Source organism: Scyliorhinus torazame, chromosome 3, assembly GCF_047496885.1.
Source record: "Scyliorhinus torazame isolate Kashiwa2021f chromosome 3, sScyTor2.1, whole genome shotgun sequence".
Classification (NCBI taxonomy): domain Eukaryota; kingdom Metazoa; phylum Chordata; class Chondrichthyes; order Carcharhiniformes; family Scyliorhinidae; genus Scyliorhinus; species Scyliorhinus torazame.
In genome coordinates, this window is record NC_092709.1 from 49555944 (window position 1) to 49580554 (window position 24611).

General features: G+C 48.2%; 1 pseudogene; it reads left to right on the top strand.

The window, feature by feature from the left end:
• The first annotated feature begins 149 nt into the window (after positions 1–149).
• On the top strand, positions 150–2004 carry LOC140409379 (OTU domain-containing protein 1-like; annotated as a pseudogene).
• Positions 2005–24611: the final 22607 nt, after the last annotated feature.

Consider the following 24611-nt stretch of genomic DNA (forward strand, 5'->3'; position numbering starts at 1 on the left):
ATGATCAAATCACAAGCTTCTGACCCAGAGGTGATAGCATCCAGTCAAACTGGAATGTTCGAGAGTCATTAACCTAAGAAAGACAAAATGGGGCTTTGGTTCTCACCAGTGTAACAGGTTCTCACCATTGCTCAAGAATCTCTTAAACATGGGAACTGGATGATGGCTTCAGGACCGTGGACCTGATGGTGGAGAACAGGGCAGATAAAAATGACAAGCTGGCAGAAGTGGAAAAGCAGAATAGTTACCGGAGGGAGCGGCAGAAATAGAGATTTCACATTATTCCAGACAGCAACCGTTTGTACAGGGCTGTGAGTAAAGCTGTGTATGGCGACCAGAGCATGCACAAAGACCTGAGGGAGGAAACCGTCCATCACATCGCAGATCACCTGGACGAGTTTAATCCCATCATCAAAGGGACATTGGGGAGTTTTGATCAACGCTGCCCAGGATGGGGCCTGGGCTGGTTTCCCAGAGCTACTGACTATGAGTCAGATGCTGAACGTTTTTTAATAAACATTTTATTGAGGTATTTTTGGTATTGTAAGCCCCTATTCTAAGCTAAACTACCCCCCCCCCCCCCCCACCCCCCTACCCTTCTGCTGACAATTTTCCACGAAGAAGTCGATGAACGATTGCCACCTCCGGTCAAACCCTAACTTGATTTTCTCCAAACAGAGAAAGCTAGCCATGTCCGATAGCCAGGTCTCCGACTTCGGGGGCTTTGAGTCCCTCCAAGCTAATAATATCCGTCTCCGGGCTACCAGGGAAGCAAAGGCTAGAACGTCTGCCTCTTTCTCCTCCTAGATTCCCGGGTCTTCCGACACCTTGAAAATCGCCACCTCTGGACTCAGTGCCACCCTTGTTTTTAACACCGTGCACATGACATCTGCAAACCCCTGCCAAAATCCCCCAAGCTTCGGACATGTCCAGAACATATGGACATGGTTCGCTGGTCCTCCCGCACATTTTGCACACCTGTCTCCCACCACAAAGAATCTGCTCATCCGGGCCACTGTCATGTGAGCCCGATGAACGACCTTGAATTGTATCAGGCTGAGCCTGGCACATGTTGCGGACATGTCGACTCTACTCAACGCATCCAGCCATAGACCATCCTCTCTCTCCTCCCAGCTCCTCCTCCCACTTGCGCTTCAGCTCCTCGGTCTGCATCTCCTCTGACCCCATAAGTCCCTTGTAAATGTCAGAGACGCTCCCTTCTCCTAGTCACCCTCTGGAAACTACCCTGTCCTGAATCCCCCTTAGTGGTAGGAGCGGGAAGGTTGACACCCGTTTACGTAGGAAGTCCCGCACCTGCATATACCCAAATTTGTCTCCCCTCGCCAACCCAAACTTCTCCTCCAGCGCCCTCATCGGATGCTGAACGTTAACATATACTTGACCACAGGAGGTAGCCTGGAAAGACCATGGTGCATATCCTTGGCCCAGAAGATCAATCAAAATCCAGCATATGGCTGAGTTGGCTCAGTAATGGACATTACGACACTGTGTTTGATCAGTCTTTACCCAACCCAGAGTATGAGGCCTGGTGCACACAGACACATGTCCAGAGGAAACGAGATGAGCAGATAATGAAGTCCATCTCAGCTTCTCTTTCAAAAATGTACATCGAGCAAAATGGTTGTTTTTAAGTCATTTCTCCCGCACTACGACGTATGCTAGAAGGTTTATGGCAGAACTTGAGATTTCCTGATGAAACTTATATGAATGAGCAAGACTAGCAGCGTGAAGTATAAATGGAAAGATTGTTAATATGCTTTTTATTTATATTTATTTACTTACACATTCTGATTGGGCTAATGGCACTTTAAAATGGATCGTAAATTAACTCTATAAGTATTGCTTTAATTCAATGTGTGAATTCCTAGATGTTTTACCAAATGTTTGAGCTCAAACTAATGAGGGTTGCGGGGCACCTGAATTTTTAATCGGGTTTATTGGAGTTAAGAGACCAGAGGATTGAATGGGACAGCACTGTCTCATTAGGCATGTTTTTTTTAATGTGTTCTATTGAAAATTGAAAAGGTAATTCAGGAATATGTAGGTTTCAATTGTACGGGTGAGGTGTCGAAGGCAGTCGTCTGGGAGGCTCTAAAGGCGGTGGTGAGAGGTGAGGTAATTTCATTTAAGGCCAGGGTGGATAAAGAGAGGTTGGAGCGGCAGAGGGTAATAGATGAGATGTTGGAGGTATGCAGAGGATGGGGACCCGGCGAAGCTGGAAAAGAGGAAGGAACTACAGGCGAGCTTCGACCGACTGGCCACCAGGAAGGCGGTGCGCCAACTGAGACGAGTAAGGGGTGCAGTTTATGAACATGGAGATAAGGCGTATGTTAGCAGGTCCGCTCCGGAGGGAGGCAGCGGCAAGGGAAATTCTTCAGGTGAAGGATAGGGCAGGGAAGTTGGTGGTGGCCCCAGTGCTGATTAACAAGGTTTTTGGAGGAGTTTTATGAGAGGTTGTACAAGTCAGAGCCACTCGGGGGAGACCGTGAGATGCAGGAATTTCTAGATGGGGTGGAGTACCCGAGGCTAGGGGAGGGGGACAGGGCTACATTAGAAGGAGCAAAAGTGGAGCAGGAGATAAAGGATGCGATTGGGAGGATGCTGTCGGGGAAGGTAGCAGGACCGGATGGGTTTCCAGTGGAATATTATAAAAAAATTTAAGGATAGGTTGGCACCCCTGATGGTGGGGATGTTTGAGGAGGCGATAGGGAAGGGGGTGTTGCCGCAAACCTTGGGGCAGGCATCGATTTCCCTGTTACTAAAAAAAGATAAGGATCCGACGGAGTGTGGGTCGTATCGGCCCACATCACTTCTGAATGTGAATGTAAAAGTGTTGGCGAAGGTACTGTCATGATATTCAAACACACACATCATGATAGACACACCAACAGACAAATCAGAACACACAACACCACAACCAATGACAGAAAGATATAAAAGCACAGACACGACCCCCGGTGGTCAGTATTAGCTGCAGAGGAGGACCAGGACAGATCTGTTACCAAACACACTCAGGGAGACAGCATGTGCAGAGTATCCAGAACGAACTGTATTATAAGAGTTAAAATAAAATAGAGTTGTACCACATACAACTGTGTTGGCTCATCTGTGCACCAGAGCACCCAACACCACAGGAGTGGATCGATACCTGCCGGCATACCTCAGTGTACACAGACAACCAGCAGTGCCCAGGCAAAATGATAGAGCTCCCGGTTCCGCAGCCGCTCCAGTGCTACGGCTATCTCCGCGAAAACTGGCAGCGATTCCGGCAATGGTTCGAGTTGTTCCTGGTGGCAGCTGAACTCCAAGACCTGGATGATAGCGAAAAAATTGAATTTCTCCTCACCATCGCCGGTGCAAGGGCAAGAGAAATATTCACAAGGTTCAGGTTCTTCAGGAGGCAGCAAAGGTACGATTACCAGGCAGTCCTGGACAAATTCTCCAAGTACTGTGAAGAAAACGCAATCCAATCGGCAAGTAAAGGTAAGAAAAGCTGCAGTACTCACCTCGTGGCTGGGATCCTGGAGCCCGAATTCCCAGAGGCCGAAATCCCGGGCCTGAGAGAGGGCTGGGTCGAGGTTGGCGGCCATCTTGCTAAAGGTATCACGCTAGCACAGTTGCGCGAGCAGTGCGCAGAACCGGAAGTTTCATTTGCGCATGCGTGAAATGCTGCGCATGCGCAGTCAAGAAAACGGCCATCGGTAAAGGAACAGCAATCTGAGCATGCGCAGTCGCTTCCTACGTGCTACATACCGAGCGTCAGGATGTCAGAGGCCCCAGACTGCACCAATTTAAAGGGGAAATGTCCCAAATCCAATTTAAAAGGGAAACGTCCCAAATCAAAAAAACAAAAATCTGTTAAAGCTGTAAAACAACCTTCCCTCACCTGGAATGACAGCACATTGCCGCAAATTGACCCAGGAGATGAATTTGACCTCCGAAGAACCCTCCGACAAGCAGTTACCTACGCACAAGCCGATGATTCCGACCTCGAATACTTCGATGACGATCTTTACAGTGTTTCCGGACCTCGCGAGCCCAATGATAGCTCGGTGGTCCTATACGACTATGACTCGGACGAACCTTTCGTGTTGCACATTGGCGGCCCCCACATTAAATCCGACGCAGATGCGGATTCATTTTTCGGATTTGAGGATCTTCAATCCAGCAGATATGACGTTCCAACTTATCAGTACCGGATGATGCTGCAGCCTGACATTAACAGACAGGGAGCGGTGCAAGCACACGGAGAGTGCCCTGCTGCCACACAGAGCGTGGTCCACGTCCCGCTCAACGTTCCCGACTCTATGAAAGAAGACATGCAAGACTCCAGAGTGCAGTCCTCGCATGAACCAGAAGTGACTCCAGTGTCACAAGCTTCCACAGCAAGCTCGTGGACAGACTCCACAATTGCAGAAATGCAAGACTCCAGAGCGCAGTCCTTGCACGGACAAGAAGTGACTCCAGTGTCACAAGCCTCCACAGAGAGCTCGTGGACAGCCTCCACGATAGAAGCAACGCAAGACTCCAGAGCGCAGTCCTTGCACGAACAAGAAGTGACTCCAGTGTCACAAGCCTCCACAGAGAGCTCGTGGACAGCCTCCACGATAGAAGCAACGCAAGACTCCAGAGCGCAGTCCTTGCACGAACAAGAAGTGACTCCAGTGTCACAAGCCTCCACAGAGAGCTCGTGGACAGCCTCCACGATAGAAGCAACGCAAGACTCCAATGTGCAGTCCTTGCAGGAACAAGACCATGAGGGTCTAGCAACCTCTCCTGACCAACCAGCGGCAGACGATGCAAGTCTGCCATGCTCACGTGAACAGCAAGAAGGCTATAACAGCCTACCATGCTCCACTACACAGCAGCATGACCATGACGGTCTCTCATGCTACAATGAAGGGCACAGCGCTGAAGACTGTTCAAGCCCAACTGAAGACAAGCCAAAGGAATCGCCTCGTCCAAGCCCGAAGAAAAAAGGTTTATGCGCTGACCTTCAGGATCATTATAGCCGAACAGAGATTAATAATGCTGCACGGCCACAGAAGGATGCTGAGGATTTGCTAACAAAATTAATTGAATGTTTAACTTGCAAGGAGCAGGCTGAGAATTGCCAGTGTTTTAGTACGGATCGAAAAAATGGACAAGACATTGATCCTCAGGTAATGGAAATAACACAACCTGAATCATATCTACAGCAGGGACAAATGTCTCCCTTCAACACAACGCCGCAAAATCCCAACTTCGGAGACCAGCAGTTAGTCAGTAATGACTCTTCCAACCTTGAGGGGAACATTAATTGCATTGAACCTATACACACTCCACTGATTATTGAGCAGAACATTGGAGCAAGAATCCTGAGGACACCGACATCGAGTAGCCAGATAACGAATTTAAAACCCACAGCAGTTTCAAGTGAACCAAGTGTGCTTTCCACTAATGGTGAAGATGCAGATAAGGTCGACCCGATTATCCATTGTACCACACTAACCCCAGTGATTAAGCAGTTATGTATGGGGAGTATAATGTGGGCAATTGAGAACAGTAAAAGAGAGACTGTGACCATGCCAGTCCCAGCAAAATCAGACCCAGAGACCATGAAGGAATGTACATTAGACAAAGATACATATGAGGTACCTGAGAAGAAAAGTGAAACGGAATGTTCTTTGGAAAATAGTACAATGTCGATAGAAACATTGGATCCTATATTCGAGACCATACATATGGGAGAATTTGGGGGTAATAAACAAGGTTCTGCAATGTCTGGGGGAAGATTTAAAATTCCAAAGAAGAAAAGCCCAAATGAAGGACAACGGCAAGACAATGACAGTCCACCGACATGGTGTGCACCACCAGATGAAAACTCTGACAATTTACCCAACCCTAGTGAACAGCAAGCTGCTAATGACGATCTATCCACGGGATGTGAGACGAGTGACGACAGCATCCCACTTCCCATGCAAAAGGTGCAAGGTGACAGACCTCGCCTAGTGCATACCGAGGCACTCGACGATCACGGTGGGACCACTGACGACTGCGGTGGCGGCGCACCGCTTCCACCCTCGATGGCTCGACCCTCTCCACTGGTTGGTGCATTCCTGCATGTTCCGACTCCAGAAGTGCAGCTTCAGGGAATCTCGGCTGCCTCCAGTGAACCTGTTGGGACTCCGGACGGGGGGCATCGACGGAAGGCAGACCGGACTCCAGATGGGGAGCAGCCAAGCGCCGACTCTGATTTGCGCACGCCAGACCTTGCTCCGGACGGGCGGTGTCGCGGCCTCGGTGATGGCACGCTCAGGGTGACGGCGGATGCCACGGCGACAGGGAATGGATCGCGTGGCAGTCCCACTGGGTCGGCAGTGGCAACCAGCACCGGCGGTCCAAGATGGACACACCAATTCGTGCCATCGCCAGACGTTGATGCGAGCAACAATTCTCTCTCCAAGGCGACATGCTTCGACGTTTCTCTGCGGAGTCGCCCTTCCGGCACAGCAGGTGGCCGGAACCAGCGTACACGGTCTCGACCAACTTCCACATCTGGCACAGTCATCGCCTTGCATGATATTAGTGATGGTGCTACTTCGATGGCAACGACCCATCGGCTACAAGATGCCGTCCACCACAAACATAAAAAGAAAAAGACTCCACCTTGTTCCTGGCATGCAGGGCGGATGGATTGGTGCGTAGGCGCAATCAGCGAGCTTTGCGCCGCCTTCCACGCTCGCAACTGAACCGTACGCACACGCCGGATCCTCCACTGGTTCCCAAGGATGACTTCGTGGAGATGCCACGGATCATGCCCCTTCCATCGCCACCAGAACCAAACCACAGCCAAGGCACCACTAACAAAGATGTTGAATGTTATATTTGCACGAATGAAAAAACCAAGCACTGCACGAAGTGCAACAAATGGTAAAGTAGAGACTTCGGCAACAGCATCACCTCCAACAGTCCAAGGTGAACCAGTGTGACCCCAAATCTCCACAGCTGAACCGGCTTGAGGACCAGCCCATTCTTGAGGCGGTCACCCTTTAGACTGGACTTATAACACTGTTCATACGTTCAAAAAGTCAAACACTTCTGTATTATAACCTGTTGTTGTTTATTGTTCCAGATATCGTCTGACCAGACCAATGTTCAAGTTTTTTTTTTCTCTCGCATCCAAGTTTTGTTATGGTACAACCTTGTTAGTGTGACGCACCCGACATCGCCCCATGTAAATAGTTACGTCATATACACACGCTGTACACAACACACACACACACTCTTAGATGCACTCACGACACAATTATATTTATAACCACGTAGGCACATATCTTTGTAAAAAGGGGGGATGTCATGATATTCAAACACACACATCATGATAGACACACCAACAGACAAATCAGAACACACAACACCACAACCAATGACAGAAAGATATAAAAGCACAGACACGACCCCCGGTGGTCAGTATTAGCTGCAGAGGAGGACCAGGACAGATCTGTTACCAAACACACTCAGGGAGACAGCACGTGCAGAGTATCCAGAACGAACTGTATTATAAGAGTTAAAATAAAATAGAGTTGTACCACATACAACTGTGTTGGCTCATCTGTGCACCAGAGCACCCAACACCACAGGTACTGGCGGGTAGGCTGGAGGAGTGCCTTCCGAAGGTGATAGGGGAGGATCAGACGGGGTTCGTGAAAGGGAGGCAGCTGTTTTTGAACATTTGGAGGGTTTTGAACGTTGTTATGGCACCAGCGGAAAGAAAGGAAACAGAGGTAGTTGTGGCATTGGACGCCAAGAAGGCGTTTGATCGGGTAGAATGGGGGTACCCGATGGCAGTACTGGAGCGGTTTGGGATTGGACCAAGGTTTGTGAACTGGGTAAAGCTATTCTATAAGGATCCGAAGGCGAGTGTCCGCACAAATAAATCAGTTTGAGATACTTTTCTCTCCACCGCGGGATGAGACAGGGATGTCCTATGTCCCCCCTGCTGTTTGCACTTGCGATTGAGCCGTTGGCCATCGCATTGAGAAGTTCGGGAGCATGGAAAGGAATAGTGCAGGGGGGGGGGGGGGGGGGGGGATAGAGCATAGGGAGTCCTTGTATGCCGACGACTTGCTGCTGTATGTGTCGGAGCAGAGTGCGTCGATACGAGGAATATTGGAGCTACTGCGGATATTTGGGTCTTTCTCGGGGTGCAAGTTGAACCTGGACAAGAGTGAGTACTTTGTGGTGTCTCGGCCGGGAGTGGGGGCAGGGGTGGGGGGGCTGCCATTCCGTAGAGCAGGGACTCATTTTAGGTATCTGGGGGTGCAGGTTGCCCGGGAGTGCGGGAGGCTTCGCAGGTACAACATCACTAGTTTGGTGGGGAGAGTGAAAGCCGATCTGGCAAGGTGGGATGGCCTTCCTCTGTCACTGGCGGGTCGGGTACAGGCGGTTAAAATGAATGTGTTGCCGCGATTCCTGTTTATCTTTCAATGCCTACCGATTTTCCTGCCAAAGTCTTTTTGCAGGGAGATTGAGAGAAGGATTACCTCATTCATATGGGGAGGGAAGGTGGCCAGAGTGAGAAAGGTGCTGCTACAGAGGGGAAGGCAGGCAGGGGGTTTGGGTCACCCGAACCTGTTGTACTACTACTGGGCGGCGAACATGGAGAAAGTGCGGAGCTGGGTCAGAGGGGTTGATTCTCAGTGGGTCAGAATGGAGGAGAGCTTGTGCAGGGGGTCGGAGCTGAAGGCACTTGCGACAGCGCCGCTCCCGATAGCTCCGGGGAAATATTCAGGGAGTCCGGTAATAATAGCTTCATTGAAAATCTGGAGGCAGTTTCGCCAACACTTTGGGTTGGGTTTAGGGTCAAGGGAAATGCCGATTCGGGGGAACCACAAATTTGAGCCACGGAGGTGGGACGGAAGTTTTCGGAAATGGGAAGAGAAGGGGATTAAGACGCTAAAAGATTTGTTTCTTCGGGGTCGGTTTGCAGGATTGAGGGAGCTGGAAGCGAAGTATGGGCTAGAGCAGGGAGAAGTGTTTAGGTACATGCAGGTTCGGGATTTTGCCAGGAAGGAGATACAGAGCTTCCCAGAGGAACCGGCCTCCACATTGCTGGAGGTGTTGTTGACGACAAGGGGACTGGAGAAGGGGGCAGTGTCAGCGGTGTACGGAGCTATTCTGGAAGAGGATAAGGCACCACTGGAAGGGATCAAAGCAAAGTGGGAGGAAGAGCTGGGAGAGGTTATAGAGGAGGGGGTCTGGTGTGAGGTGCTCCGGAGAGTGAATGCCTCCACCTCATATGCAAGGTTGGGGCTGATACAGCTGAAGGTGGTATATAGAGCACCTCACGAGGGAGAGGATGAGCCGATTTTTTGAAGTAGAGGATGTGTGTGAGCGTTGCGGGGGGGGGGGGGGGGGGGGGGGGGCGGCCGCGAATCCCGTTCATATGTTTTGATCCTGTCCAAAGCTAGGGGAGTACTGGAGGGAGGTGTTTAGGGTAATTTCCAAGGTGGTGTGTGAGAAACTGGACCCGGGTCCCCAGGAGGCCATATTCGGGGTGTCGGACCAGCCAGGGTTGGAAACGGGAGCGGAGGCAGATATCCTTCGCCTCGTTGATCGCCCGAATGCGGATCCTGCTGGGATGTAGTGCAGCCTCTCCACCCAGTGCCCTGGCGTGGCGGGGGGACCTGTTGGAATACTTGACCCTTGAGAAGGTTAAGTTCGAACTGAGGGGAAGCTCGGAGGGGTTCTACAAGTCATGGGCACTATTCATTATGCACTTTCAAGAACTGGATAACATCGAACATTAGTTGGGGGGGGGGGGGGGGGGGCTGTGTAGATTAAGGGTGACTACGGGTAATCCCTGATTCCTTTTTGTCATTTGTTTATGTAAACATGCGGGTTGAGGTTTGGGGGATGGTGGGTAATGGGATCGTTGTTATTATGGGGATTGACATATCTTGCTGATTATTGTTGATGGGTGTAAATGTGGGAGAAAATGTGAAAAAGGAGAATACATTTTTTTTTTTTTAAAAGGCATGTTTTTTTATCTTAAATTTCTGATGTTTGGAAAACAACTGATGTTTGGTCTCTGCTTTGGAGAGATTTTTTCTGAAAAACACTTGTTACGTTCGCGGACATGGTATTCTGGCAGGTGGCTGGTTGCCACTAAATTGCTACCTTGATTTTATAATTGGTTGGAATATTTCTGAGCTTTCAGATCTTTAAGGTTTAGCCGCAATTACTAATTTTATATGGTGACTTTTATACGCTGTCCAAGATGTTTTGAAGTTTTAACTTCCAAAGGTGGTTTGTAGGGTCGAACTTGTAACCAATTTGCAATTACTGTATTTATATTGATTGTAAAGTTATTAATCAACATGGAATGAATAAAAGTTATGCAACATTTCTCTTAAAAAAAGAATCTCTTAAACAAATGGGTTCCTGCTATTGTAGTTCTATGTAAATAAACACAATGCTCAAAATTGCTTCTGCAATTATAGATCTAGGAGATTGGCATTTCAATATTTAATATTTCAATATTAGAAAGTCAGCATTGTTGCAAAAAGCAAACACATTTGTCATGATATGCGGACACACACATAATGATATAGACAAGCAGCTAATGGACACAGAGAACAGGACATGACCAATAAGCAGGCAGGAGACTCAGGGGTGGGATCTGACTATAAAAGACACGAGGCACTCACACGCTGCCTCTTTCCACGGATGAACATCTGGAGAGTTAGTCAAGGGTGTTGTTACAATCTCACACCCCCACCATGTGGCTAAGAGCTAGTCTGGTTCAGTCAGACAGAAGTAACCACACTTAAGTTAGCAGAGAGTCGAACTCACAGAGAACTGTGCTAACGGTGCTATTAGTTCAATAAACCTGATTGAGCTAACTTCAAGGTCTGGAGTATCTTTTTGATCTACGCTGCATCCAGTTGCAGCCAGTGTTATACCAGTATACCTAACACGACATGATACCAGGAGACTACTACTTTAAGGTGGCTTACCTCAGTCCGTTCCATGACGACCAGCAAATGTATCCCGGCACCATGGAGAAGATTCAGGCTCCTCACCAGCTCAGGACCTCCGGCAATCTCAGTGCCAACTGGCGGATATTCAAGCAAAAGTTTCTGCTGTACATCGAAGCTTCAGACCGCGAGGGTGCGTCTGATGCAAGAAAGATCGCGCTTCTCCTCTCAACAGCGGGTGATCTTCAACTGGTTTAACTTCACCGAAGGCCAAGACAAGACAAAGTTTCAAATCATCCTGGATAAGTTCGATAGTCACTGTGAAGTGGACACCAATTAAATCTTCGAGCGCTACATATTCAAACGATGTCTTCAAGGTAAAGATGAATTTTTCAGTGCATTCTTAACTAGCTTCCGCCTGCTAGCGCTGTCCTGCAACTTTGGTGATATTGCTGACCCCATGATCAGAGACCAAATCGTGTTTGGAGTTCACTCTGATCCCCTGAGAGTCAGCTCTTAATAATCAAGCATATGACCCTGCCAGTCGCGATTGAAACATGTACAGTGCATGAGCACGCAAAAAATAAATAAATAAATAATTTTTTTACAATCGGTATTCCCAGTACAAATCGGCTGAAAATGAGAAACTTGCCTCTCATGAGGCAGAGTGTGTGCAGGCTATCTCCCGGATGCAGCGCCTCAGCATTGAAGATAGCGGCCATCTCGCGCGTTTTTCCCGGAGCCCCACGCATGCGCGATGAGAACAGGATAACGAAGTGGCCGACACCCAGACTGCGCAGGTGCAGACGTCTGCCGACCGCACTGCGCATGTGCGACGATGTACACCGCGTCACGACGCCAACGTCATAGAACATAGAAAATACAGCACAGAACAGGCCCTTCGGCCCACGATGTTGTGCCGAACCTTTGTCCTAGATTAATCATAGATTATCATTGAATTTACAGTGCAGAAGGAGGCCATTCGGACCATTGAGTCTGCACCGGCTCTTGGAAAGAGCACCCTACCCAAACTCAACACCTCCACCCAACACCAAGGGCAATTTGGACATTAAGGGCAATTTATCATTGGCCAATGCACCTACCCTGCACATCTTTGGACTGTGGGAGGAAACCAGAGCACCCGGAGGAAACCCACGCAGACACGGGGAGGACGTGCAGACTCCGCACAGACAGTGACCCAAGCCGGAATCGAACCTGGGACCCTGGAGCTGTGAAGCCATTGTGCTATCCACAATGCTACCGTGCTGCCCTTAAGAACAAATAAATCTACACTATATCATTTTACCGTAATCCATGTACCTATCCAATAGCTGCTTGAAGGTCCCTAATGTTTCCGACTCAACTACTTCCACAGGCAGTGCATTCCATGCCCCCACTACTCTCTGGGTAAAGAACCTACCTCTGATATCCCTCCTAGATCTTCCACCTTTCACCTTAAATTTATGTCCCCTTGTAATGGTTTGTTCCACCCGGGGAAAAAGTCTCTGTCTACTCTATCTATTCCCCTGATCATCTTATAAACCTCTATCAAGTCGCCCCTCATCCTTCTCCGTTCTAATGAGAAAAGGCCTAGCACCCTCAACCTTTCCTCGTAAGACCTACTCTCCATTCCAGGCAACATCCTGGTAAATCTTCTTTGCACCTTTTCCAAAGCTTCCACATCCTTCCTAAAATGAGGCGACCAGAACTGTACACAGTACTCCAAATGTGGCCTTACCAAAGTTTTGTACAGCTGCATCATCACCTCATGGCTCTTAAATTCAATCCCTCTGTTAATGAACGCGAGCACACCATAGGCCTTCTTCACAACTCTATCCACTTGAGTGGCAACTTTCAAAGATGTATGAACATAGACCCCAAGATCTCTCTGCTCCTCCACATTGCCAAGAACTCTACCGTTAACCCTGTATTCCGCATTCATATTTGTCCTTCCAAAATGGACAACCTCACACTTTTCAGGGTTAAACTCCATCTGCCACTTCTCGGCCCAGCTCTGCATCCTATCTATGTCTCTTTGCAGCCGACAACAGCCCTCCTTACTATCCACAACTCCACCAATCTTCGTATCGTCTGCTAATTTACTGACCCACCCTTCAACTCCCTCATCCAAGTCATTAATGAAAATCACAAACAGCAGAGGACCCAGAACTGATCCCTACGGTACGCCACTGGTAACTGGGATCCAGGCTGAATATTTGCCATCCACCACCACTCTCTGACTTCTATCCGTTAGCCAGTTCGTTAGCCAACTGGCCAAATTTCCCACTATCCCATGCCTCCTTACTTTCTGCATAAGCCTACCATGGGGAACTTCATCAAATGCCTTACTAAAATCCATGCACACTACATCCACTGCTTTACCTTCATCCACATGCTTGGTCACCTCCTCAAAGAATTCAATAAGACTTGTAAGGCAAGACCTACCCCTCACAAATCCGTGCTGACTATCCCTAATCAAGCAGTGTCTTTCCAGATGCTCAGAAATCCTATCCTTCAGTACCCTTTCCATTACTTTGCCTACCACCGAAGTAAGACTAACTGGCCTATAATTCCCAGGGTTATCCCTAGTTCCTTTTTTGAACAGGGGCACGACATTCGCCACTCTCCAATCCCCTGGCACCACCCCTGTTGACAGTGAGGATGAAAAGATCATTGCCAACGGCTCTGCAATTTCATCTCTTGCTTCCCATAGAATCCTTGGATATATCCAGTCAGGCCCGGGGGACTTGTCTATCCTCAAGTTTTTCAAAATGCCCAACACATCTTCCTTCCTAACAAGTATTTCCTCGAGCTTACCAATCTGTTTCACACTGTCCTCTCCAACAATATCGCCCCTCTCATTTGTAAATACAGAAGAAAAGTACTCGTTCAAGACCTCTCCTATCTCTTCAGACTCAATACACAATCTCCCGCTACTGTCCTTGATCGGACCTACCCTCGCTCTAGTCATTCTCATATTTCTTACATGTGTAAAAGGCCTTGGGGGTTTCCTTGATCCTACCCGCCAAAGATTGTTCATGCCCTCTCTTAGCTCTCCTAATCCCTTTCTTCAGTTCCCTCCTGGCTATCTTGTATCCCTCCAAAGCCCTGTCTGAACCTTGTTTCCTCAGCCTTACATAAGTCACCGTTTTCCTCTTAACAAGACATTCAACCTCTCTTGTCAACCATGGTTCCCTCACTCGACCATCTCTTCCCTGCCTGACAGGATGTGGAGATGCCGGCGTTGGACTGGGGTGAGCACAGTACGAAGTCTTACAACACCAGGTTAAAGTCCAACAGGTTTGTTTCGATGTCACTAGCTTTCGGAGCGCTGCTCCTTCCTCAGGTGAATGAAGAGGTCTGATCCAGACACACATATATAGACAAATTCAAAGATGCCAAACAATGCTAGGAATGCGAGCATCAGCAGGTGATTAAATCTTTACAGATCCAGAGATGGGGTAACCCCAGGTTAAAGAGGTGTGAATTGTATCAAGCCAGGACAGTTGGTAGGATTTCACAGGCCAGATGGTGGGGGATGAATGTAATGTGACATGAATCCCAGGTCCCGGTTGAGGCCGCACTCATGTGTGCGGAACTTGGCTATAAGTTTCTGCTCGGCGATTCTGCGTTGTCGCGGGTCCTGAAGGCCGCCTTGGAGAACGCTTACCCGGAGATCAGAGGCTGAATGCCCTTGACTGCTGAAGTGTTCCCCGACTGGAAGGGAACATTCCTGCCTGGTGATTGTTGCGCGATGTCCGTTCATTCGTTGTCGCAGCGTCTGCATGGTCTCGCCAATGTACCACGCTTCGGGACATCCTTTCCTGCAGCGTATGAGGTAGACAACGTTGGCCGAGTCGCACGAGTATGCACCGCGTACCTGGTGGGTGGTGTTCTCACGTGTAATAGTGGTATCCATGTCGATGATCTGGCACGTCTTGCAGAGATTGCCATGACAGGGTTGTGTGGTGTCGTGGTCACTGTTCTGAAGACTGGGTAGTTTGCTGCAAACAATGGTTCGTTTGAGGTTGCGCGGTTGTTTGAAGGCAAGTAGTGGGGGTGTGGGGATGACCTTGGCAAGATGTTCATCGTCATCAATGACGTGTTGAAGGCTGTGAAGAAGATGACGTAGTTTCTCCGCTCCGGGGAAATACTGGATGACGAAGGGTATTCTGTCGGTTGTGTCCCATGTTTGTCTTCTGAGGAGGTCGGTCCGGTTTTTCGCTGTGGCGCGTTGGAACTGTCGATCGATGAGTCGAGTGCCATATCCTGTTCGTACGAGGGCATCTTTCAACCTGCCTGACAGGGACATACATATCAAGGACACGTAGCACCTTTTCCTTGAACAAGTTCCACATTTCACTTGTGTCCTTCCCTGCCAGCCTATGTTCCCAACTTTTGCACTTCAATTCTTGTCTGACAACATTGTATTTACCCTTCCCCCAATTGTAAACCTTGCCCTGTTGCACGTACCTATCCCTCTCCATTACTAAAGTGAAAGTCACAGAATTGTGGTCACTATCTCCAAAATGCTCCCCACTAACAAATCTATCACTTGCCCTGGTTCATTACCCAGTACTAAATCCAATGATGTGCCGAACTGCGGCAACGCCGACTTAAAAGAACACTGCCCTGCAAGAGGCAGGCGATGTTTAAACGACGTGAAGCCTGGACACTATGCTACCTTGTGCAGGTCTGCAACACCAGTCAGGGGCCAGCGCTCCCAATTCCGACGACGGCGCGTCCAGAATGTGCAACGACGATTACAGGATTCTGATCCTGGCAGTACAACGGATCCAGAGGACGAGTGCCTGGAGTCCGCCTACCGAGTGGGCATCATTACTACACGTGAACATGCCACACCTAACTCATCTCACATTCAGTCAATCCTCGCTGTGGATTCGGAGGACGAATGGCGTGCGGTGATGCAGGTCAACTGCTGCTCCATCCAGTTCAAGCTGGACACAGGTGCTTCTGCCAACCTCCTCTCACAGGCAGACTTCAAATGCATCAAGAAGCCCCCAAGGTCCTTCCAGCAGCCTGCAGGCTCCTGGACTACAACGGAAATGCCATCACAGCACTGGGGTCCTGCCATCTACTTGTCTCCAACCGGAGTACGCATGCACGGCTAAGGTTTGAAATTGTCAAGCCGGACAGGGCATCCCTACTGGCATGCCTGAAAAAAGCTAAACCTGGTGCAGCGGGTTTATTCAACGACATCCTCCAATGTGGATCTTCAAGCTGGCATTGACGACATCCTCGCTCAGTATCCAGATGCGTTTGACGGGATGGGCACTTTGCCATATCGGTACAAGATCCTACTGCGACTTGATGCCAAGCTTCACCCATGTTACAGGTTAGCTAGGAAGGACCTAAAGAGAAAGCGAAGAAGAGCCAGGAGGGGACATGAGAAGTCTTTGGCAGGTAGGATCAAGGATAACCCTAAAGCTTTCTATAGATATGTCAGGTATAAAAGAATGACTAGGGTAAGAGTAAGGCCAGTCAAGGACAGTAGTGGGAGGATGTGCTTGGAGTCAGAGGAGATAGGAGAGGTGCTAAATGAATATTTTTCGTCAGTATTCACAGAGGAAAAAGACAATGTTGTTGAGGAGAATACGGAGATTCAGGCTACTAGACGAGAAGGGCTTAAGGTTCATAAGGAGGAGGTGTTAGCAATTCTGGAAAGTGTGAAAATAGATAAGTCACCTGGGCCGGATGGGATATATCGTAGGATTCTCTGGGAAGCTAGGGATGAGATTGCTGAGCTTTTGGCCATGATTTTTAAGTCATCTTTGTCTACAGGAATAGTGCCAGAAGACTGGAGGATAGCAAATGTTGTCCCCTTGTTCAAGAAGGGGAGTAGAGATAACCCCGGTAACTATAGACAGTGAGCCTTACTTCTGTTGTGGGAAAAATCTGGAAAGGTTTATAAGAGATAGGATGTATAATCATCTGGAAAGGAATAATTTGATTAGAGATAGTCAACACGGTTTTGTGACGGGTAGGTCGTGCCTCACAAACCTTATAGAGCTCTTTGAGAAGGTGACCAAACAGGTGGATGAGGGTAAAGCAGTTGATGTGGTGTATATGGATTTCAGTAAAGTGTTTGATAAGGTTCCCCATGGTAGGCTACTGCAGAAAATACGGAGGCATGGGATTCAGGGTGATTTAGCAGTTTGGATCAGAAATTGGCTAGCTGGAAGAAGACAAAGGGTGGTGGTTCATGGGAAATGTTCAGACTGGAGTCCAGTTTCTAGTGGTGTACCACAAGGATCTGTTTTGGGGCCACTGTTGTTTGTCATTTTTATAAATGACATGGAGGAGGGCGTAGAAGGATGGGTGAGTAAATTTGCAGATGCCACTAAAGTCGGTGGAGTTGTGGACAGTGCGGAAGGATGTTACAAGTTACAGAGGGACATAGATAAGCTGTAGCGCTGGGCTGAGAGGTGGCAAATGGAGTTTAATGCAGAAAAGTGTGAGGTGATTCATTTTGGAAGGAATAACAGGAAGACTGAGTACTGGGCTAATGGTAAGATTCTTGGCAGTGTGGATGAGCAGAGAGATCTCGGTGTCCATGTACATAGATCCCTGAAAGTTGCCACCCAGGTTGAGAGGGTTGTTAAGAAGGCGTACGGTGTGTTAGCTTTTATTGGTAGAGGGATTGAGTTTAGGAGCCATGAGGTCATGTTGCAGCTATACAACACTCTGGTGCGGCCGCATTTGGAGTATTGCGTGCAATTCTGGTCGCCGCATTATAGGAAGGATGTGGAAGCATTGGAAAGGGTGCAAAGGAGATTTACCAGAATGTTGCCTGGTATGGAGGGAATATCTAATGAGGAAAGGCTGAGGGACTTGAGGCTGTTTTCGTTAGAGAGAAGGTTAAGAGGTGACTTAATTGAGGCATACAAGATGATCAGAGGATTGGATAGGGTAGACAGTGAGAGCCTTTTTCCTCGGATGGTGATGTCTAGCATGAGGGGACATGCCTTTAAATTGAGAGGAGATAGATATAAGACAGATGTCAGAGGTAGGGTCTTTACTCAGAGAGTAGTAAGGGCGTGGAATGCCCTGCCTGCAACAGTAGTGGACTCGCCAACACCAAGGACATTCAAATGGTCATTGGATAGACATATGGACAATAAGGGAATAGTGTAGATGGGCTTTAGAGTGGTTTCACAGGTCGGCGCAACATGGAGGGTCGAAGGGCCTGTACTGCGCTGTAATGTTCTATGTTCTAAGCCAGTGGTCCATGCACCACGCCGGGTCCCGGCTCCGCTGAAGGAGCGCCTGAAGGAACAGCTCAAGGAGCTGCAGCAGCAGGGGATCATTTCCAGGGTAACCGAACCGACTGACTGGGTCAGCTCGATGGTCACCTCTGGAGACCTGCGCAGCTGCATTGATCCCAAGGATCTCAACCAGAATATAATGCGTGAAAACTACCCCGAAGCGGAAGGAACTCACCTGTGAGATGGCACATGCAAGGCTTTTCACGAAGTTAGATGCACCACATGGATTCTGGCAAATCCAGCTGGAGGAGTCCAGCAGAAGGCTCCGCACCTTCAACACACTGTTTGGCAGGTACTGCTATAACCGTATGCCGTTCGGCATCATCTCGGCATCGGAGATATTTAATCGCATCATGGAGCAGATGATGGAGGGCATCAAAGGGGTTCGTGTGTACGTGGACGACGTCATCATATGGTCCACAAGCCCGGAGGAGCATGTTTCCCGTCTCTAGCAGGTATTCCGCCGTGTCCACGCCAATGACGTCAACAGGGCCAAATGTTGCTTTGTCATGTCGACACTCAAATTCCTTGGAGACCAGATCTCTCAGCAGGGTGTGTGCCCCGACACAGACAAGGTCAAGGCCATCGCAGCCATGAAGATAAGAGGCGATATTGCGCTTCCTGGGCATGGTCAATTTTTTGGGCAAGTTCATCCCAAACATGGCATCACACACCACGGCGCTACGAAACCTATGACCTAGTGTCCACTGCCTTTGCGTGGAAGGCAGCCCATCAGGCAGAGTGGTTGGAGCTGAAAGCCAAGCTCACCACTGCACCCGTATTGGCATTTTTCGACCCAGACAGGGAAACAAAAACCTCGACAGATGCGTGCGAGGATGGCACCGGTGTGGTCCTGCTGCAACGCGATGACGCCTCATCCTGGGCACCGGTTGCCTACGCATCTAGGGCAATGATGCCCACCGAACAAAGGGATGCACAAATCGAGAAGGAATGCCTGGGCCTTCTCACTGACATTCTCATGTTTCACGACTCTGTCTACGGCCTGCCGACATTCACAGTCGAGACGGATCACAGGTCCCTGGTCCACATTATCCACAAGGACCTTAATGACATGACGCCTCGGTTGCAGCGCATCCTCCTTAAACGCAGAAAGTACGACTTTGACCTTGTCTACATGCCTGGCAAGGAGCTCATCATTGCCGATACACTGTCCCGCTCCATCACCGTACCTAATGAACCACTGAACGTCATCTGGCAAATTGAGTCACAGGTTGAGTCACAGGTGCAGCTGTGTGCTATTGCACCCTCCCGGCATCTGATGAGAAGGTGATTCGTATCCGTGAGGAGACAGCCAAAGACCCCCTCTTGCAGCGTGTTCTGCAACACCTCGCCAAAGGCTGGCAAAAAGGGCAGTGCCCTCAATTTTTCAATGTAAAGGACGACCTGACTGTGGTTGATGGCATCCTCCTCAAACTGGACCGGATTGTAATTCCACACAGTCTCCAGAGCTTGGTGCTTCGTCAAATCCAGACGGCCACCAAGTGTGGAAATGTGCAGACGCAGAGCCAGGCAGGCTGTCATCTGGCCCAGGATCAGCCAGGACATCGCGAACATGGTCCTTAACTGTGCGACCTGTCAACGCTTCCAGCCAGCGCAGAGTAAGGAGACACTTCAGCAGCATGAAATCGAAACCTCTCCGTGGTCAGAGGTTGACATCGACCTCTTTCGTGCAAATGGTCGTGATTACATGTTAATCATTGATTATTTTTCCAATTACCCTGAAGTCGTGAAGCTCTCAGATCTCACATCTCGGAAATTCATCAAGGGCTGCAAGGAGACGTTCTCCAGACATGGTATCCCAGTCACGAGTGACAATGGCCCGTGCTTCAGCAGCCATGAATGGTCTGTTTGCCCAGTCGTATCAGGTCAAACACGTCACTTCCAGCCCACACTATCCACAGTCAAATGGAAAAGTTGAGAAAGGGGTGCACATAGTGAAGCAGCTAGCCTGCAAGGCTGCGGATTCTGCGTCTGACATTCATCTTGCGCTGCTTGCGTACAGGGTGGGCCCACTGTACACTGGCATGTTGCCGGCTCAACTCCTGATGAAAGGGACCCTCGAACGACACTTCCAGTAATACACGTGCCCAACCTGGATCACCTCCCGGTGCTGCAGAAGGCTGCGGCAACTCAGAGACCGGCAAAAACAGGGCTATGATGCACATGCCACCGATTTGCCAGTGTTATCCCCATCCTACACTGTTCGGGTCAAGATCCCTGATGGAGGCTGGTCAACTCCAGCTGTCGTTGTTCCGACAGGCTGCCCCCCGCTCGTATGTTGTGCGTCTGGCTGATGGTTCTGTTGTGCAACGAAACAGACGGGCACTGCGCAAAGTTGCCTGCCCGCAACCACATTCTTCGCCGTTTCCTTCTGTTGTTTTGCCACCTCCTGATACCTCAACTCACGAGGTCACCAGTCAGGCTTCAATCCCGCCCATCAAGGTGCTGTAAATCCCCAACACCACCTCTCCGGCGGTCGACCAGGATCAGGCGCAAGCCAGAGACTGGACTTATGAACATTTGTTCTGTTTGCTACGTTCTGTGTTCTCGCATTAGACAGCTGTTTTTACATGTACATATGTTCACATCCACTGCATTTATATATGTTAATATTGGCCTATTCTTGTAAATACGTTCACATATGTCATCCAAACATTAAAAAAAGGGGAGATGTCATAATATGCGGACACACAGAGAATGATATACAGACAAGCAGCTAATGGACACAGAACATGACCAATAAGCAGGCAGGAAACTCGGGTGGGATCGGACTATAAAAGACACGAGGCACTCACACGCCGCCTCTTTCCACGGATGAATATCTAGAGAGTCAGTCAAGGGTGTTGTTACAATCTCGCACCCCCACCACGTGGCTAAGAGCTAGTCTGGTTCAGTCAGACAGAGTAACCACACTTAAGTTAGCAGAGAGTCGAACTCAGAGAACTGTGCTATTAGTTCAATAAATCTGATTGAACTAACTTCAAGGTCTGGAGTATCTTTTTGATCTATGCTGCATCCAGTTGCAGCCAGTGTACCTAACATAACAATTATGTGCTAATTGCAGCATCTGTCTAATAAACCATAGATAATTTTTATTAGTTTTATGGGATGGTGCATTTAACTTGCATTATTTCAGACTTGTTTACATCAAAAATAAAGAGGTTTTGAAACTACATAAAGGGAACAAGATGTAATGGTACAGATTGTTATTTTGTGAAACTAGCACAGATGCTCTATGAAAACAAGCAAATGAACGAGCTTGCGTTTATATAGCACATTTCACAACTTAAGTACTTGCCAATGGACTTCCTAGCCAATTAAGTACTATTGAGCTACAAGTCATTATTACATCCCATGCACAACAATGAGATAAATGGCCACCTAATGTTTCAGAGATGCTCTGGGGAACAAATGCTGGTCATAACACCAAGAGAACGTTACTTTGACGAATTCTGCAGGATCTTTTACATCCTCCTGAGAAGGCAGATAGGGTCTTATTCACTGTCTCATCTGAAAAATGGCACCTCCACCAGTGCAGCACTCGCTCAGTAATGCACAGAAGAGTCAGTTTAGATGTGTGTTAAGTCTCTGCAGTGGTGTACCAACATGATAGAACTAGGAAGCAAGAATGCCTTGACAGGACAAATAGTCTCAATGTTATAGCAACTGCATCTGACCTAAAATATTGAACAAACAAAAATCAAAGAAATGTACAGCACAGGAACAGGCCCTTTGGCCCTCCACCGACCATGCTGCCCGTCTAACCTAAAATCTCCTACACTTCCAGGGTCTGTATCTCTCCATTCCCACCCTATTCATGTATTTGTCAAGATGCCCCTTAAACGGCACTATCGTACCTGCTCCCACCATCTCCTCCGGCAGCGAGTTCCAGGCACCCACTACCCTCTGTGTAAAAAAACCCTCCCTCGCACATCTCCTCTAAACTTTGCCCCTTGCACCTTAAACCTATGTCCCCATAGAATTAACTCTTCAACCCTGGGATAAAGCTTCTGACTATCTGCTCTGACCATGCCCCTCAATTTTGTAGACTTCTATCAGGTCGCCCCTCAACCTCCGTCATTCCAATGAGAACAAATCGAGTTTCTCCAACCTCTCCTCATAGCTAATGCCTAATGCACAGAGGGATAAACTTGTAAGACTGCATTTCCAGCACATAACCACATGCAGCGTGGTTGTAGACCTGACTCTGAAATATTATAGGGCTATCTCTAACTCATGCTCATATTTAGTGAGGCTCCATACTAATAGCGGAATCTTCCTATGGGTATACTGTAACTGGTAAATACAGAGGGAATCCTGCAGTGACATGTTGGCCTTTATTGCAAAGGGACTGGAGTACAGGAATAAAGAAGTCATGCTCGAGTTGTACAGGGTCTTGGTGAGGCCACATCTGGAGTAGTGTGTGCAGTTTTGATCTCCTCATTGAAGAAAAGATATACTTGCATTGGAGACAATGCAAATGTTCACTAAATTGGTTCCTGGGAAGAGGGGGATGGCCTATGTTGAGGGGCTGAACAAATTGGGTCTATTTTCTCTGGAGTTTAGAAGAATAAGAGGTGATCTCATTGAAACGTACAAGATTCTGTTGGGGCTTGATAAGGTAGATGCTGAGAGATAGTTTCTGCTGGTCGGGGAATCTAAAATGCGGGGCACAGTCCCAGGATAAGGGGTCGATCATTTAGATGAGGGGAAATTACTTCACTCAAAAGTGGCAAATTTTGGGAATTCTTTGTCCTAGGAGCCAGAGGGTTGTGGAAGCTCCACCATTAAATACACTTAAGACTGAGATAGACAAACATTTTTTGGGGAGGCCCCGCAAACCACGTTCATATGTTTTGGTCCTGTCCAAAGCTGGAGGATTACTGGAAGGAGGTGTTTAGGGTAATCTCAAAAGTGGTGCACGTGAAAGTGGACCCGGGCCCTCGGGAAGCCATATTCGGGGTGTCGGACGAGCTGGGGTTGGAAACGGGCATGGAGGCAGATGTTGTAGCCTTCGTCTCGTTGATCGCCCAAAGGCAGATCCTGTTAGGGTGGAGATCAACCTCTCCACTCTGTGCCCTGGCGTAGCGGGGGGACCTGCTGGAATTCTTAACGCTTGAAAAGGTCACATTTGAACTGAGGGGAAGGATGGAGGGGTTCTACAATTCATGGGCGTTATTCATTATGCACTTTCGAGAATTGGATCACAATGAACATTGGGGGCTGGGGGGACTGAATGTGTTAATTGTGACTATGGGTGATTCCTGATTCCTTTTTGTCATTTGTTTATGTTAACATGCGGGCCAATGTCTGGGGTTTGGTGGGAGGATGGGATCGTTGTTATTGATATGCGGATTGACATTACATTCGTTACTGATTATTGTTTATTGTTGGGTGTAAATTTGAGAGAAAATGTGAAAAAGGAGAATTAAAAAAATATTTTCAAAAGGGATAGACAAATTTTTGGTCTTCCAGGGAATCATGTGAAATGGGGAACAGGCAGGGAAGTGGATTTGAAGCCTGAAATCAGTCATGTTTGCATTGAATGGTGGGGCGGACTTGAAGAGCCATATAGCCACCCCCTGCTTCTACTTGTGTTCTTGGCTACACAGTCTTCGTCCCAATTCTGTAACACTCATTTTCGGAAGTGTAAGTTCGTAAAATCTACTCTCAGATGTCCAATTGTTTATGACTATGCTACGGCTGCTTTTTAGCATACGGCTTAGCTCAGCAACTAATTGAAAAATGCATGATTGAGATCATATATTTTGAAAGGGACTGATGGATTAACTGAACTAGAGAGGAAATGGAAACAATTTAGCAGTCGCTATAGCACAGTAATGGACTATCCATTTACGAGAACCCACATCTTCCATAAAACTAAAACTGCACCGACGCACTTACTGCTATTTTATCAACATGTTTAAGGGCCATCCTTGGAAGCAAGTGGATTGTGCAATGTACAGTACACGGACCAGCTTCTAATTTTAAATGAAAACAGGTGAAGCCTACACTGCAGAATGATTGAGTCATAATCCAGAGGAGACTAATAACTATTCATCACTAAACAGAAGTGCATCAAATTTGAAGACTTCAAACAATCTGAAAACCTATAACTTGCTCTCCTGCACAGAAAATATCCAAGAATGCACACGCACAATAGGAAAAATTTAGATATAATTTGGATTAAAAGTTATTCCTTATCTTTAAAATGAATAGATGAGGACTACTCCGCAGACATGAGATGATTTTTATACCGTGTTTACCAAGTGTGTTAGTCTTGCTAATGGGAAAGGAAAACCACCTAACTCCCATTATATGT